At 39.7% G+C, this 17,288-nt stretch overlaps 1 non-coding gene across 1 annotated transcript; it reads right to left on the bottom strand.

The window, feature by feature from the left end:
• Positions 1-10,227: 10,227 nt before the first annotated feature.
• On the bottom strand, positions 10,228-10,333 carry LOC118480647. The gene has a single exon (XR_004863627.1). It is a non-coding gene; the product is annotated as a small nucleolar RNA R71 (small nucleolar RNA).
• Between the last annotated feature and the right edge of the window lie 6,955 nt (positions 10,334-17,288).

The raw sequence follows: 17,288 nt of genomic DNA, 5'->3' as shown, positions 1-17,288 counted from the left end.
AATTTCGCTCGTAGGGACACAAATTGTTGATTTCGCTCGTGTGACATCTGATTTCGCTCGTGTGACATTTGATTTCGCTCGAGTGTACATTTTTTTTATTTCGCTCATAGGTGATTTCGCTCGAAATCATTGTTTTTCAAAATTTCAAAATTTTCTAAGTGTTTGTTGATTTTTCAAGTACGTTAAATATGGATGACATTTTCATGAACCCGTTTAGCGACATGTACGCATTTGCTGGAAATTCGGGAGATGATACATCTACAAGCAACAACAATGAGAACCCGCCAAACGCCAAGAAGAAATTATCGGATGCTTTGGAGGTTGAAAGTGCTTTCGGAACTTACAACAAACCACCGAAGTTGATGGCTATCGAGGAGTATAGTCGGTGGGCAAAGAAATTCGAAGATTGGTTGATGGCTTTTGCGTTCCCTAGCTGGAAGAGTCTCAAAAATGGATACGATAATGAAGGCAAAGAGGGTGAAACTTTATCAACATCTGATGAGATAGAGTCATTTGTTGCTGAGCAGAAATATATTGCGCTGTTGTTTCAATCTGTTCATGAAGATATAATCTCTCTGATCGAATACTCTAGTGCAAAAGATCTCTGGAAAAAGTTAGAAAAGAAATTTTTAGGAAGTACTGAAATCGTGAAAAACTAAAAGAAACTTCTTAGGAAAGAATTTGATTGTTTGGGTGTTTAAAGAATGAATCAGTTTCGAAAATGATCGAGAGGTTTGGGCACCTGAATCTGGAACTAGCTAGACATGGAATTAAGTATCCTGAAGATGAGCTAGTAGACAAATTGTTCGATTCATTGCCAGACGAGATGGATTGGCAATATTATGCGAAGATGTTGAAAAATACTATCAAAGTGCCAGAAGAGTTGACTGTAGATTTGCTGATTGAAAAACTCGAGAGTCATGAGTTGGAATTGAAGAAGACACACAAAGTCAATCACTCATCATACCAGTAGAACTTGGATTTGTATTATCCAAAGAGCATGATGCCAAAGAACAATTCTCCCAAATCTGCATTTTCTGCTGAGAATGTCTCTACACCGAACAAAGAAAGTCAAAGCAGTGGATATCATAGTGGTTATCAAAGTGGATCGTCATCAAATTCAAGCCAGTCTGAGGCAAAGAACTTGTTTCACTGCAACATCGCTGTTGACATGAAGAATGCTCAGAATTTTAGCGAGGAGTCGGCTAAGCAACAGATGGTTTCCTAGCATCGGTCTTAGAATCTTATGAAAGTCTTGTGGTTGGGAAGATTGGCAACACTAACCTAACAAAAGAGGACTATGATCAAATAGATCCTAAAGAAATGGAACTAATTGACATAAGGTGATGCATGGCCAGTGCTGTTCGTCGAGCTCAGCGTTTCATGGAAATAACCGGCAGAAAGTCAATTGGTGGACCGTCTACCAAGTTGGGGTTTGACAAGTCCAATGTGACATGCTTCAAGTGTAAGCAGAAAGGTCACTTCAAATGTGAATGCCGAAACGCATATGCTGATGAGTCTGAGAACCCGTTCAGGGAAGATTACTACAAGAAGGCGATATATCATCAAAACAAATCGGAGCCGCCAATAATGAAGCAGATTGAAGAAAACAAAGAGAAATCTAGAGCTCTTGCGGTGATTTATGATGATGAGGGTTATGACTGGAGTGAATTATTACCGGAGGAAGATGCGGTTGGTTACGCTTTCATGGCAAAGAATGAACCTGTTCCATGGAAAGACAACAAAACTGAAGAACAGAAGTATAATTACAGAAGGTTGTTGGCCACAAACAGAATGATCAGAATTTCTGGTATCTTTTCGGAAGAAAAAAGAGCAAGTAGATGGGATCCAGATAGAGAGTGTTATCTTGACCCATATGGAAACATTGCTATTGATCACAACACTCTTGATCTAGAGGCCATAATCAAAGAGTTAAAAGATGAAGATGATTATTGGCAGAATAAATGGTGGGGAACTGGAGACGAGAAAGAAGAGAAAGAGAAGAAGGAGAGAGAAAAGAAAGAGAAGTCAAAGAAAGTTGATACTGGAATCATTGACACTACTCAGGAGTTGACTGCTGAAAATCTCGGAAAGATGGCTGACAAGGTGCTGGCAGCTAAGGCGATTGAGGTAGATTCTAAATCTGTCTCTGAGTCTAAAAGCCAGGTCAGTTCAAACACGTCAACGACTGAATCAGGTAAGAAAGTCAATGGGGATGTTGATTGCAAAATTGCATCAAAGAATGCAAATTTTGTAATACGGTCACGTATCTCAACGGAAAGAAGGTTGAGGATCTGACAGCTAAGGTCAGAAGTGTTGAGAATCAAATTCTTGATCGTGACAAGATGCTGAAAGCTTCAACTGAACAGATAAAAGAATTAACTAACAAAATTGAAAATGATAAAAATGATCATGAGAGGATTAGGCAAGAAAATGAAAAGTTAGTTTTTGAAAACCGTAAAATCACTAAAAAATTTGAGAAGCTTAAAAGCACAATGAAAGATAATGATGATCGAAATGGCAAAACTTATAAAGAAAAATGTTCAACTACAAACCGTGCTTAGATTAAAAGAAGAATCAATCAACCAACAACTGGATGAAATCGCTAAATTGAAACTAAAAGTTCAAGGGACTGAAATTGAAAATGAGCGAATCCAGTTGAAGCTTAACAGTTACAACTCTGCAAGCTTTGTTTTGCAACACATTGTTACAAAACCCATCGGGAAAAACAAAGCAGGCGAAGATGTTTATTCTGATGGAACTGGGGTGGGTTTTCATAGAGTTCCACCTCCGATTCTGGAAAATTATACGAAAAAGCAATCTGGGTTGGTTGAAATAGAGGAAGAAAATGAAGTTAAACTTCCGGAGAACATTGATGTTACTTTTTCATCATCCGATGATAGTGTTCAGACAGAGATTGTTAAGAGCACAGCTGAAAGTGTTTTGTTGTCCGATTCAGCTGAAGATGATGGATGTTTCTTGGATAAATACATTCCGAAACAAAAGTCCAAAAACAACTTAAATGATGAACCTACTCTTGTCATGTACAAGATGTCGGGATCTGATAAGTTGTATTCGGATTCAGAGTTTCCAATTGAGAATGTAAATGTGAAAAAGTTAACAAATGTTTTCAAGTTGGTCGAAGTTGAATTGTTAGAAGTGAATAGTTTGTGCCAACAAAGAGACAAATGAATTGAAAAAGATAAATCATACTACAAGAAACCTGTTATTCCACCACGTTTTTATTATAACAAAAATCGAAACAACTGGTCGGGTGGTTATCAGGGTGGTAAGAATTATCAGAGAGGAAATATTCAAAACAAAAGGTTTGTTGAAAAGAAAAAGTTTGTGAACAGTTCGAGTTCGCTTACTGATGAAGAAAAAGAATTTTTTTCAAAATCGAATGAAGAATTCTTTGAGAAGAGAGCTTCACAGGCTCAGTCTGAAGGCACAAGTCGAGTGGTTGATACTCGAACATGTTTTAGATGTAATCAAGTTGGTCATATTGCATGAAAGTGTACCAACATGAAGCCTAAGACTGAGACTGTGAAGATTCAAGAGAAGAAAGTTGACGAGAAGGGTAAAGCACCAATGGTTGTTGAGAAAAAGAGTGTGAAAAATGACAACATCAAAGTGAAAAATGAACCCATAAAGAAAGTGGTAACTAAAAATGACAAATTTTACAAACGGGTAGCATTATCTCAACAAGTTTGGAAACCTAAAACTGAGAAAAAGATTTCACCTTCTGAGGATTCAATTCCAATTGATTATGATGCAAATTTTCCACCTCTGAAGGTTGAAAACTTTAAAATTCAAATTGCAAGAGTTAAAAGTGTCAAGGTTACACCCAAGGCTGATGGGGCTTGGGTGGACACCATGTTTGACTAAGCAGTTTGAATTGCCGGAGCTTCCTTGATCGCGAAGCATGAATCGGCATCTTTATTGAAGTGTTTAAATCAAGTTGTTATATGTGCAGGATCTTCCGAGGTTAGTCTCACGCTGGATTATGGACAGTGGAGCGTCTCGACATATGACAGGGAAGACTGCATTGTTGTATGATATGAAAAATATCAATGGAGGTTATGTCGGTTTTGCGGGTAATCAAGGAGGAAGGATTATTGGTGAAGGAACGTTATCCAACGGGATTGTGACGTTTGAAGGAGTTAACTACATTGCTGAGCTGGAGACCAATCTGCTGAGTATCTCGCAGATTTGTGACAGGATGTATACCACTCACTTCACTGATAAAGAATGTTTGATCTTGAAGCCAGGATTTGTTATCCCTAAGGAATGGATTATCATGAGGGCACCGAGAGTTAATGATCTGTACGTGTTGGATATGAGCGTAGCTACTACAATCACGGGTCAAGCTCATTGTTTCATGTCCAGAGCAACTGAAAAAGAATCGAGATTGTGGCACCGGAAGATGGGACATATACATCTTAGAAAAATGAATCGTTTGGTGCACAATGATTTGGTTACTGGAGTTCATGTCAAAGGTTTTCATCTGGAAGGGGAGTGCATTAGTTGTGTTAAAGGCAAGCAAAAGAAAAAGTCACACCCTACAAAGCAAGTCAATTGAGTTTCAAGACCCCTGGAGAGACTTCACATGGATTTGTTTGGTCTGGTGAATGTCAAGAGTATTACGGGAGATATATATTGTCTTGTGGTTACTGATGATTATTCCAGATTTTCGTGGGTTTCTTTCTTGAAGACGAAAGACGAAACGTTTGACAATTTGATGGCGTTGTTCAAGAAGATTGAGAATCTGTACCGAAGGCGTATCAAAAGAATTCGAAGTGATAATGGTACTGAATTCAAGAATAGCAAGATGGAAGAATTTTGTGATGAAAGAGGTATATTGCATGAGTTTAGTGCTCCGTACACTCCGCAGCAGAATGGAGTCGCAGAACGCAAAAACCGGACACTAATCGAGACGGCCAGAACGATGCTCGCAGATTCAAAGTTACCAATTAATTTTTGGGCTGAAGCTGTTTCCGCCTCATGCTATACGCTCAACAGAGTTCTCACTGTCAAAAAGTTCAACAAAACATGCTTTGAGTTAATCAATAACTGCAAACCGAATTTGAAGTATCTTGAACTGTTCGGGTCACCCTGTACTCTTCCAGAGCCTTATGGAAAGTTTGGTCCGAAGTGCATTGAGGGTATATTTGTTGGTTATTCAAGTCCTTCGCGACGTGTCTTCGTTCCAAGTGAGAAGCGGATTATTGAAGCTGCAAATGTTGAATGTCAAGGTTATACTATGCCGCCACAAAATCCAGGAGATTCATGGCGTTACCATTATGACAAGTTGTGGGATTCATTTGATATGAGAGAAGATTCAGAGGAATATGAAGATTTCTTTGATAAGCTGGATATTTTGCGAGAATATGAGTCACAGCAAAGGTTCCTAGCTGAGTATTCGAGGCGACCACAGGAAACTTCAAATGACGATGAAGCAGGTCCGAGTAATGCTAGTGAACACGATGATGTCCAACAGAATGAAGTTGCTCAAGATAATCAGTCGGTTGAGAATGATAATCAAGAAGCTGAAACATGCCGATATTTGATCGTGGAGATTCAGTTTCTGAGGGGGAGCAGATTCAGGATTTAAGTCAAACAAACCAAATGAGTGAACAAGGAGCAAATCAAAATGTTACTAATCTGAAAGGGGATGTGGATGTTCCAAGTGAAATAATGTCGCGAACTCTTTCATATCATCCAGATGAGTTGATCATAGGAGAATTGCAAGTAGGCGTTCGCACGAGACGTCAAATTGACCAGGGCCTTACATGTTTTTACTCTACAGTAGCACCTTTACAAACTGAATTTTCATTAAGTTGTTTTGTTTCACAGATCGAACCGCGAACTTACAAAGAGGTGCTTACTGAAGACTCTTGGGTCATTACGATGCAAGAAGAGTTAAGTCAGTTTGAAAAGTTGGGAGTGTGGAAGCTAGTGGATTTGCCGGATGGTCATAGAAAAATCAATATGAAATGGGTATTTAAGTGTAAGAGAGACGACAGAGGAGTTGTTGTAAGGAACAAAGCTCGACTCGTTGTTCAGGGCTTTAGTCAACAGGAGGAGATTGATTTTACTGAAGTCTATGCTCCTGTGGCACGACTAGAGGCAATCAGAATTTCCCTTGCATTTGCGTCTTGGAAGAACTTCAAAGTATATCAGTTGGATGTAAAATCGGCGTTTCTTTATGGGAAGGTTAAAGAGGAGGTTTATGTCGGTCAGCCGCCAGGCTTTACTGACCCAATCCACGAAAACAAGGTCTACTTATTGGACAAAGCGCTGTATGGTTTACACCAGGCCCCGAGAGCTTGGTACGGGACTTTGTCTCAACACCTACTAGCCAACAGCTTCATACGTGGAAAAGTGGATGCCACTCTCTTCACTAAAGAGGTCAACGGCCATCTTCTGATAGTTCATATTTATGTGGACGATATAATCTTTGGGTCGACAAATGAGAATCTATGCAAAGATTTTGAATCAGTGATGAAGCAGAAATTCGAAATGTCATCAATGGGGGAGATGAAATTCTTTCTGGGTCTACAAGTTGAACAACTACCTGAGGGAATTTTCATTCATCAAACGAAGTACGTTCATGATATTCTAGAGAAATTTGGGATGTCAAGTTCTACTCCAGCTGCTACCCCACTTGCAACAAATCATGGGATTCACCCAGATCTCACCGGAGACAATGCTAATGAAACATTTTATCGATCCATGATAGGTTCTTTGATGTACCTAACTGCTTCACGTCCTGATATCATGTACCCAACGTGCCTCGCAGCAAGATATCAATCTAACCAGAGAGCTTCGCACACGATTATTGTGAAGAGGATATTATGCTACCTGAAAGGAACTCCTTTATTGGGGTTGTGGTATCCTAGAAAAGGCGACTTTACGCTCGAAGGGTATTCCGATTCGGATTTCGGATGCTGCAAAGTCAATTCAAAATCAACAACTGCAGGATGCCAGTTCTTTGGACCTCGGTTACTTACCTGGCAGTGTAAGAAACAAACGTCTGTGGCGCTATCTACATGTGAAGCGGAGTACGTTTCTGCTAGCAGTTGCTGCTCTCAGATCCTGTGGATACAGCAACAGATGCGCGACTACGGTTTGCAGTTTCTTAACACACCTCTTTTTGTTGATAATGAGGGCGCAATAAATATTACAAAGAATCCAGTACATCACGCTAAAACTAAACATATAGAAATTCGTCATCACTTTATTCGCGATTGTTTCGAGAAAAAGTTGATACGAATTGAGAAAATCCACACTAACGAACAGAAAGCTGATTTACATACCAAAGCTTTTTATAAAACTCGGTTTAAATATTTGTTAAAACTGAACAGTATGAAGCTTCTTTCGGTGTCGGATGGTATTATCGGCGTTGATGGAAGTACTGTTTCGGATGAAGATGAGAAACAATCTGCAATGGTTTGTCGACTTTTTACTTGTTTTGGTATTTAGGGGGAGTAGATGTAAATAGTTTATTTTCAGAAAATACAAAAACAGTAAAAAATGCAAAAATACAAAAACAGTAAAAATTAAAAAATACAAAAACAATATAAAACTGAAAAAGAGCTTGTGTAAAAAGGGAAAATGATAGTACATCGGCTAGACAATTACAGTATGCTAAAGAACTGTAAAGTTTAAATGAGTTAAACAGTCTCACTAATGATGTGTCGATAGGATTTCGCACATTTAGTAGATTTATTCAGGATATAAACCTAAAATTTCAAACTTGCGTAATTCGTGGGGAACACTACTTGGATATATAGGTAACCCCTGAAATCTTGTTTGAAAGGTCCCATATTCTGAGATACTAGGTCTTTATACTCAGTGATATCTGGGGTATTATTCCGGGACTTCTACTGAATGGAAGTTCTGACTTAGTCCCCGAATAATACTTTCCGCAAATGCTTGAAACATAGCATCGCCCTCAGCAACTGATGAAACAATAAAATTGATAGTCACTACTGTTGTAACTAAAAGATCCTCTAAAGGGGACACACCGATAAGTCGAAGCCGTCATCTCTCTGTGTATACAGAAGTATCGACCTGAGCTCTCACGGCCCTTGCATTTAACCCCTGACAGATATCATCTGTGGTATACTCACCTGTAAGACTGAATATCTGGGATTCTGGATATGGGAGTATATTCAAGAGGTGGGACACATGAATGAGCTAAGTTCTTAAGACATCTAAATCGTATCCTAAGTAAATTGAAATCTGTGTGAGAATTTAAGAGGGATCAGTATATCGACAATCGACGTGAATTGTTTAAGTCTGAGTATGAAATGAAGCTTAACGGTACTTGTAATTTTGTCTGATAAGCTGATATGATTCCCTGACACGCTCACCAAAAATATATTTGTAAATAGTTTAATTTCTTTACATCCTGCAATTTAAGTTTCTGTATTTCATTTCTTAGTTTAGAACACTTTATTAAAATCCAAAAAGATTTTATTTCTGCTTTATTTTTGACAAACCAAAGTGGAAAGTTAATCGTTGGATTCTCGAAGACTAAAGCGGATGCAGGAAAAGTTCTGAACTGAAGAATGAGGAGAGTTTACTTTGATAGAGATTGGATTGCTGAAAAAGTTAAAACAAGTTCATTAATTTGATGCTTGTTATTTTCAGAAAATGTTTGAAAATGTTAAACAAAATCAGTCTGTATTGTCAAAAGATCAACCAAGGTCATTAAATTGGACTTGGTAGATTAATTGAGTAATCAGGGTCATTAACTTGGACCTGAATACTTGAGTGGATATCTAGAACTGATAGACTGTTTGTTTGTGTGAAAAGATAGAGTGTAATGTTTGATGTTTGAGACACAGGTTTTGGACTTCATCATTCCCACGGAAGCTAATTGTCAAAGCTTGAACCAGATCAAGATCTCAGATTCCAGCATACTGAGAGGGGGAGTCTGTGTAAGGGGGAGTCTGGATCAACAGTCAAAGGGAAGTTTGAAGAAGGAGCTAGGAAGTCAACCTGAACTTGTGAAGATAGAGTTTTTACAATGAAAAGACATAGTTGGAGAAAAGACCAAGACTGAAGACTCGGAGCCGAAGACTTCGTCAACATCCAAGGGGGAGTCTGTTGGTGCATGAAATGTCTGTTGACTACGTTTGTATTGAGTCTTAAGTCTAGATAGGTTATACGGAGTCGAAAATCAAAAATTAGGGTTTTAGAATGTTAATTTCGCTCATAATGACATATGTATCATTAGAAGCGAAATCAGTTCATGGGATTTGGCTTTCATGTACATAGTTTGTATGGGTTTCGCTCATTAGGTTAGTTAATGATTTCGCTTATTTGATCACATGGGATTTCGCTCATTAGTCAGTCATAGGAGCGAAATCAGGCTTACTATAAATACCCATGTGTGATCTTCATTTGTAACCATTGGAGCGAAATCAGGTCTTGTGCTAGGTGACGAAACTCTGTCAAAATCTACTCAAAAAGCATTAATAGAGAAGGAAATTGAAAGGAAAAGCTGTTGTTACTTTTTCTACACTGATTCCGCCTTTGTACACAAAGATGAACTGCCTTAACTGACTTTTTCGGGTCATAGAACGGTCCAACAACAGGGATCCGGAAAACAATCATTGTATCTCCGACCACGGGCCGTGTTCACTAAGCATGGGGCCGTGGTGAACTTTCTGACCAACATTCTTTTCTGTTTTTATTGCAGGACTTGGAACCCAGGCACCACATCTGAACTTTCTACGTAGTGTATGAGCTCCAGTTCTAGTAGAGACATAAAAGAACCTCTAGAAGAACCCGAACGCTTTCTCAAAAAAAGACTTAAAGCTAAAAACCAAGAGAAAGTTTCGGGGGACCCATTTCCAATGGCGGACCAAAGTACCCTCATGGATTACCTACGACCCACCGTAGGTAATCTCGGCGCCGCTATCAATGCCCCGAATGTCGAAGCTAACAACTTCGAACTTCCGCCGCATTTGATACAGATGCTTCAAAACTCCGCAACCTTGCATGGGCTTGCGGACGAGGATCCCCATCTACATATTACTAATTTCTTAGAAATATGTGATACCTTCAGGATCAATGGAGCCTCAAACGACGCTATCCGCCATCAGATGTTTCCATTTTCATTAAAGGACCGAGCAACCAGTTGGCTTGGTAAACACCTGGGATGAACCAGCCCAAAAGTTTCTATATAAGTATTTCCCTCCCGCTAAAACGGCTAAATTAATGACTGAAATTAATACATATTCACAAGAGGATGGGGAATCCTTATATGAAACTTGGGAAAGGTTCAAGGAGTTATTGCGAAGTGTCCTCATCACGGTCTTGCGGTATGGCAACAAGTATCCACTTTCTACAATGGGTTGTTGCCACACACAAGACAAACACTTGACTCTAGCTCCAGGGGACTTTTAGGTAATCGCCGCCCACATGAAATATACAATCAAATTGAGGAAATTGCTCAAACCAATTTTCAGTGGCACACTCCCCAAGGCAATAAATCTATTGCCCCGGGCGCCCATAAGGTTGATGAAAGCACTTCTTTACAAGCCCAAATCGAGGCCCTTTCTTCAAAAATCAAAAAGTTAGAAATGACAAAAACGGTCTCGGTTATGGCTTGTGAAGGGTGTGGTGGGCCACATGAAAGTTGGAGTTGTATGAAAGAAACAGATGATCAACATGAGTCGGTAAACTACATTGATAACAGACCTAGGCCGTCAGGTCCTCCAACGGGTACCTACAACCAAGGATGGCGTAACCACCCTAACCTTGGTTGGAGAGAACCCGGCAATAGTAGTAACCAACAAAACCTAAACCAACGAACAAACTTTCAACAACCAAGAAACGAGTCACAAAATTTCCCTCAACAACAAGTTGGACGAGAAAGGCTTGAAGATACTGTATCTCGCCTCATCTCCGACACTGACAAGAAAAACTCGGATCGATTCCAACAATTGGAATCGAATTTTAGAAATCAACAAGCTAGTATACAAAACATTGAAAAACAAATAAATTAATTAGCTCAAAATTTCTCCGAGAGACCACAAGGCGCGTTACCAAGTAATACCAAAACAAACCCAAAAGCACAAGTCCATCTCATAACGTTGAGAAATCGTACCGTGGGTTCCGAAGAAGCTCCACCACCGCCAAATGAGGGAAGCACAACACCGCCCCAACAAGAGAAGGCTTCTCCTCTAATTCAAGAGCCTACCAAGGCTCCTCTGGTTCCATACCCCGGTAGGTTAATTCGCCAAAAGACCAATGAGCAATTCGCAAAATTTGAAAAATTTACAAAAACAATTGCATGTTAATATTCCATTTATCGAAGTCCTAACTCAAATGCCTAAATACTCAAAATTCATGAGGGACTTCCTCATTCATAAAAAGAAAATCGAATAATTGCAATTAGTTAACTTAGGCGAAGAATGCTCCGCCCTTTTACTCAACAAACACCCATAAAAGAAGATTGATCCTGGAAGCTTCACGATTCCTTGCTCGATCGGGGAATCCCCCGTTCGTAATGCACTAGCCGACCTTGGGGCTAGCATTAACCTCATGCCTGCATCAATGTTCAAACGACTCAGCCTAGGAAAAACAAACCCTACCAAGATGAGTATACAACTTGCCGATAGATCCGTCAAATACCCGCAAGGTGTCGCTGAAAATCTATTGGTCAAAGTCGACAATTTCGTCTACCCGGCCGACTTTGTCATATGAGATATGGAAGAAGACACCGAAGTCCCCCTCATACTAGGGAGGCCATTTCTAGCCACTGCACAAGCAGTGGTAGACATGAATGACGGAACACTTACTTTGAAGTATGGGGATAAGGAAGTGAAGTTTGGGGTTGGGAAGAGAGTAGAGGACGAGGACCCGGTCAACTACATGAAGGTCATTGATTCGAGTTTGGATGATGCTCTCCGACGGTGCAACATGGGATGCAAAACATCCCGCTCGGATAACATGTGACCTGACTTTGGGTCTAGCTAAGGACCCTTATAAACGTGCCGCACCACGGAGGCATTCCGCGGAACTATCCTTAGTTTAACTTAGATTAATTTTAGTTTAATTTTAATTTTCAGGAATAAAACACACTCGGGATGGTGAAGGATAACAAGGGAAACGAGAATCATCACCCCATGCACGAAAACTGAGCTTCCCGACAAAAAATTCTTCATTACAGCAAGTTCAGCACGGGCCGTGTCCGCTCGACACGGCCCCGTGCTGCACAATCTGCAGAAAACGCCCAGTTCAGGTAACTGGACACGGGTCGTGTTCACTGGGGACGCCCCCGTGTCCAGGCTTCTGTTTCTTTTTACAAACTTTTGTTATTGGCACCTGAACACGGGGCCGTGCCCGGTCACCACGGGGCCGTGTCCAGAGTGCAAGTAACATAAAATTTTGCTTTTTAACACCTTTTTACACATTCAATCAACCTAAAAACTTATTTTTGGGACACATTGAGGACAATGTGTGATTTAAGTGTGGGGGGATGCTAAAACTTTGAATCTTGCAAGTCCTAATTAACAAGCCTTAGACAAAACTCTATTGGAACCGCTAATCACCCCAATTTTTTTTCAAAAATTTTCATTTTTTTTACTTGTCTAGGATTAAGTTGGTAATTTCAAGTTCTAAAAAAGGTTATATTTTTACAAATTTACAACCGATAGCGTCGGGATAAAAAGAACCAACATAAGAAAATTATGAAACAGCATGACAAGCTTAGTTAAAATTTGATTATATATATTTGATCACCTAAAAACCTATTCCCACACAAGTGAGTTTTGAGCCTTTATTGAGCATACAAATACATATCTTTACACTAAATGCTCATTTTTCGTTTCTTGTGTGAATAGCCGCTTGGTTCTTACGACTCTAGAACTTGCCACGACAATGCATTCCCGGTCCTTACCAACTTAAACCTGAGTAAGTAAATGATAGAGGCATTAGGACTAACCCTTTTTTCTTTCTACACCATTATTTTCATTTTTTTTACCACCTACCTAAAATCCCCCTAGTTAGCCCCTTTGAGCCTAAACCTTTTCATTTCTTAACCCAAAACAATCACCCTCTTTACCCACCTAAACCTTTTTATTTTAACCCTTTCTTTTAGTAACAAAGCTCGGTTTTTCTTATGACTTAAAAAAATGATGATGAAACCAAATAAACAAAAAAGTTCATCAAAAAAAATAACGTTGTTTGAAAGAAATGGTTCATCAAAATAAAATAAATTGTGAAGAATGCTCCGCCCTTTTACTCAACAAACACCCATAAAAGAAGATTGATCCTGGAAGCTTCACGATTCCTTGCTCGATCGGGGAATCCCCCGTTCGTAATGCACTAGCCGACCTTGGGGCTAGCATTAACCTCATGCATGCATCAATGTTCAAACGACTCGGCCTAGGAAAAACAAACCCTACCAAGATGAGTATACAACTTGCCGATAGATCCGTCAAATACCCGCAAGGTGTCGCTGAAAATCTATTGGTCAAAGTCGACAATTTCGTCTACCCGGCCGACTTTGTCATATGAGATATGGAAGAAGACACCGAAGTCCCCCTCATACTAGGGAGGCCATTTCTAGCCACTGCACAAGCAGTGGTAGACATGAATGACGGAACACTTACTTTGAAGTATGGGGATAAGGAAGTGAAGTTTGGGGTTGGGAAGAGAGTAGAGGACGAGGACCCGGTCAACTACATGAAGGTCATTGATTCGAGTTTGGATGATGCTCTCCGACGGTGCAACATGGGATGCAAAACATCCCGCTCGGATAACATGTGACCTGACTTTGGGTCTAGCTAAGGACCCTTATAAACGTGCCGCACCACGGAGGCATTCCGCGGAACTATCCTTAGTTTAACTTAGATTAATTTTAGTTTAATTTTAATTTTCAGGAATAAAACACACTCGGGATGGTGAAGGATAACAAGGGAAACGAGAATCATCACCCCATGCACGAAAACTGAGCTTCCCGACAAAAAATTCTTCATTACAGCAAGTTCAGCACGGGCCGTGTCCGCTCGACACGGCCCCGTGCTGCACAATCTGCAGAAAACGCCCAGTTCAGGTAACTGGACACGGGTCGTGTTCACTGGGGACGCCCCCGTGTCCAGGCTTCTGTTTCTTTTTACAAACTTTTGTTATTGGCACCTGAACACGGGGCCGTGCCCGGTCACCACGGGGCCGTGCCCGGTCACCACGGGGCCGTGTCCAGAGTGCAAGTAACATAAAATTTTGCTTTTTAACACCTTTTTACACATTCAATCAACCTAAAAACTTATTTTTGGGACACATTGAGGACAATGTGTGATTTAAGTGTGGGGGGATGCTAAAACTTTGAATCTTGCAAGTCCTAATTAACAAGCCTTAGACAAAACTCTATTGGAACCGCTAATCACCCCAATTTTTTTTCAAAAATTTTCATTTTTTTTACTTGTCTAGGATTAAGTTGGTAATTTCAAGTTCTAAAAAAGGTTATATTTTTACAAATTTACAACCGATAGCGTCGGGATAAAAAGAACCAACATAAGAAAATTATGAAACAGCATGACAAGCTTAGTTAAAATTTGATTATATATATTTGATCACCTAAAAACCTATTCCCACACAAGTGAGTTTTGAGCCTTTATTGAGCATACAAATACATATCTTTACACTAAATGCTCATTTTTCGTTTCTTGTGTGAATAGCCGCTTGGTTCTTACGACTCTAGAACTTGCCACGACAATGCATTCCCGGTCCTTACCAACTTAAACCCGAGTAAGTAAATGATAGAGGCATTAGGACTAACCCTTTTTTCTTTCTACACCATTATTTTCATTTTTTTTACTACCTACCTAAAATCCCCCTAGTTAGCCCCTTTGAGCCTAAACCTTTTCATTTCTTAACCCAAAACAATCACCCTCTTTACCCACCTAAACCTTTTTATTTTAACCCTTTCTTTTAGTAACAAAGCTCGGTTTTTCTTATGACTTAAAAAAATGATGATGAAACCAAATAAACAAAAAAGTTCATCAAAAAAAATAACGTTGTTTGAAAGAAATGGTTCATCAAAATAAAATAAATTGTGAAGAATGCTCCGCCCTTTTACTCAACAAACACCCATAAAAGAAGATTGATCCTGGAAGCTTCACGATTCCTTGCTCGATCGGGGAATCCCCCGTTCGTAATGCACTAGCCGACCTTGGGGCTAGCATTAACCTCATGCATGCATCAATGTTCAAACGACTCGGCCTAGGAAAAACAAACCCTACCAAGATGAGTATACAACTTGCCGATAGATCCGTCAAATACCCGCAAGGTGTCGCTGAAAATCTATTGGTCAAAGTCGACAATTTCGTCTACCCGGCCGACTTTGTCATATGAGATATGGAAGAAGACACCGAAGTCCCCCTCATACTAGGGAGGCCATTTCTAGCCACTGCACAAGCAGTGGTAGACATGAATGACGGAACACTTACTTTGAAGTATGGGGATAAGGAAGTGAAGTTTGGGGTTGGGAAGAGAGTAGAGGACGAGGACCCGGTCAACTACATGAAGGTCATTGATTCGAGTTTGGATGATGCTCTCCGACGGTGCAACATGGGATGCAAAACATCCCTCTCGGATAACATGTGACCTGACTTTGGGTCTAGCTAAGGACCCTTATAAACGTGGCGCACCACGGAGGCATTCCGCGGAACTATCCTTAGTTTAACTTAGATTAATTTTAGTTTAATTTTAATTTTCAGGAATAAAACACACTCGGGATGGTGAAGGATAACAAGGGAAACGAGAATCATCACCCCATGCAAGAAAACAGAGCTTCCCGACAAAAAATTCTTCATTACAGCAAGTTCAGCACGGGCCGTGTCCACTCGACACGGCCCCGTGCTGCACAATCTGCAGAAAACGCCCAGTTCAGGTAACTGGACACGGGTCATGTTCACTGAGGACGCCCCCGTGTCCAGGCTTCTGTTTCTTTTTACAAACTTTTGTTACTGGCACCTGAACACGGGGCCGTGCCCGGTCACCACGGGGCCGTGCCCGGTCACCACGGGGCCGTGTCCAGAGTGCCAGTAACATAAAATTTTTCTTTTTAACACCTTTTTACACATTCAATCAACCTAAAAACTTATTTTTGGGACACATTGAGGACAATGTGTGATTTAAGTGTGGGGGGATGCTAAAACTTTGAATCTTGCAAGTCCTAATTAACAAGCCTTACACAAAACTCTATTGGAACCGCTAATCACCCCAATTTTTTTCAAAAATTTTCATTTTTTTTTACTTGTCTAGGATTAAGTTGGTAATTTCAAGTTCTAAAAAAGGTTATATTTTTACAAATTTACAACCGATAGCGTCGGGATAAAAAGAACCAACATAAGAAAATTATGAAACAGCATGACAAGCTTAGTTAAAATTTGATTATATATACTTGATCACCTAAAAACTTATTCCCACAAAAGTGAGTTTTGAGCCTTTATTGAGCATACAAATACATATCTTTACACTAAATGCTCATTTTTCGTTTCTTGTGTGAATAGCCGCTTGGTTCTTACGACTCTAGAACTTGCCACGACAATGCATTCCCGGTCCTTACCAACTTAAACCCGAGTAAGTAAATGATAGAGGCATTAGGACTAACCCTTTTTTCTTTCTACACCATTATTTTCATTTTTTTTACCACCTACCTAAAATCCCCCTAGTTAACCCCTTTGAGCCTAAACCTTTTCATTTCTTAACCCAAAACAATCACCCTCTTTACCCACCTAAACCTTTTTATTTTAACCCTTTCTTTTAGTAACAAAGCTCGGTTTTTCTTATGACTTAAAAAAATGATGATGAAACCAAATAAATAAAAAAGTTCATCAAAAAAAATAACGTTGTTTGAAAGAAATGGTTCATCAAAATAAAATAAATTGTGAAAAATAAAAAGTCTTTCAAAAATCGATGCTTTTTACGCTTTTCGCCCTCTTACTAACAACTAACCCAACCATCCACCCACCTTTAGCCCAAGCCTAACCCTTCACCCAAAAAGTCCTCTTGATATTTACAAAGGTATATAGTTAAAAAGGAGGAGGATTGATTGTTTGGCAAGCTTATGGTAGAAGTAAGTTCCATGCCGATCTCGAGTGATTCACTAAAAATACACCTTTGGCCGAGTGTTGAGTGATCCCCCGTGAGGTATGTGAACTTGTATATAAATGGAATTTTAAAAAGGCATGTTATGCCCTAATAAGTAATTTATCTAATGAAACGTTTTTAATAAATCATGATGAATAGGATTGTAAATAAAT

This window comes from Helianthus annuus, chromosome 7, assembly GCF_002127325.2.
Source record: "Helianthus annuus cultivar XRQ/B chromosome 7, HanXRQr2.0-SUNRISE, whole genome shotgun sequence".
NCBI lineage: Eukaryota > Viridiplantae > Streptophyta > Magnoliopsida > Asterales > Asteraceae > Helianthus > Helianthus annuus.
Note: the sequence above shows the minus strand (reverse complement) of the source record. Positions and strands in the feature narration are given on the sequence as shown.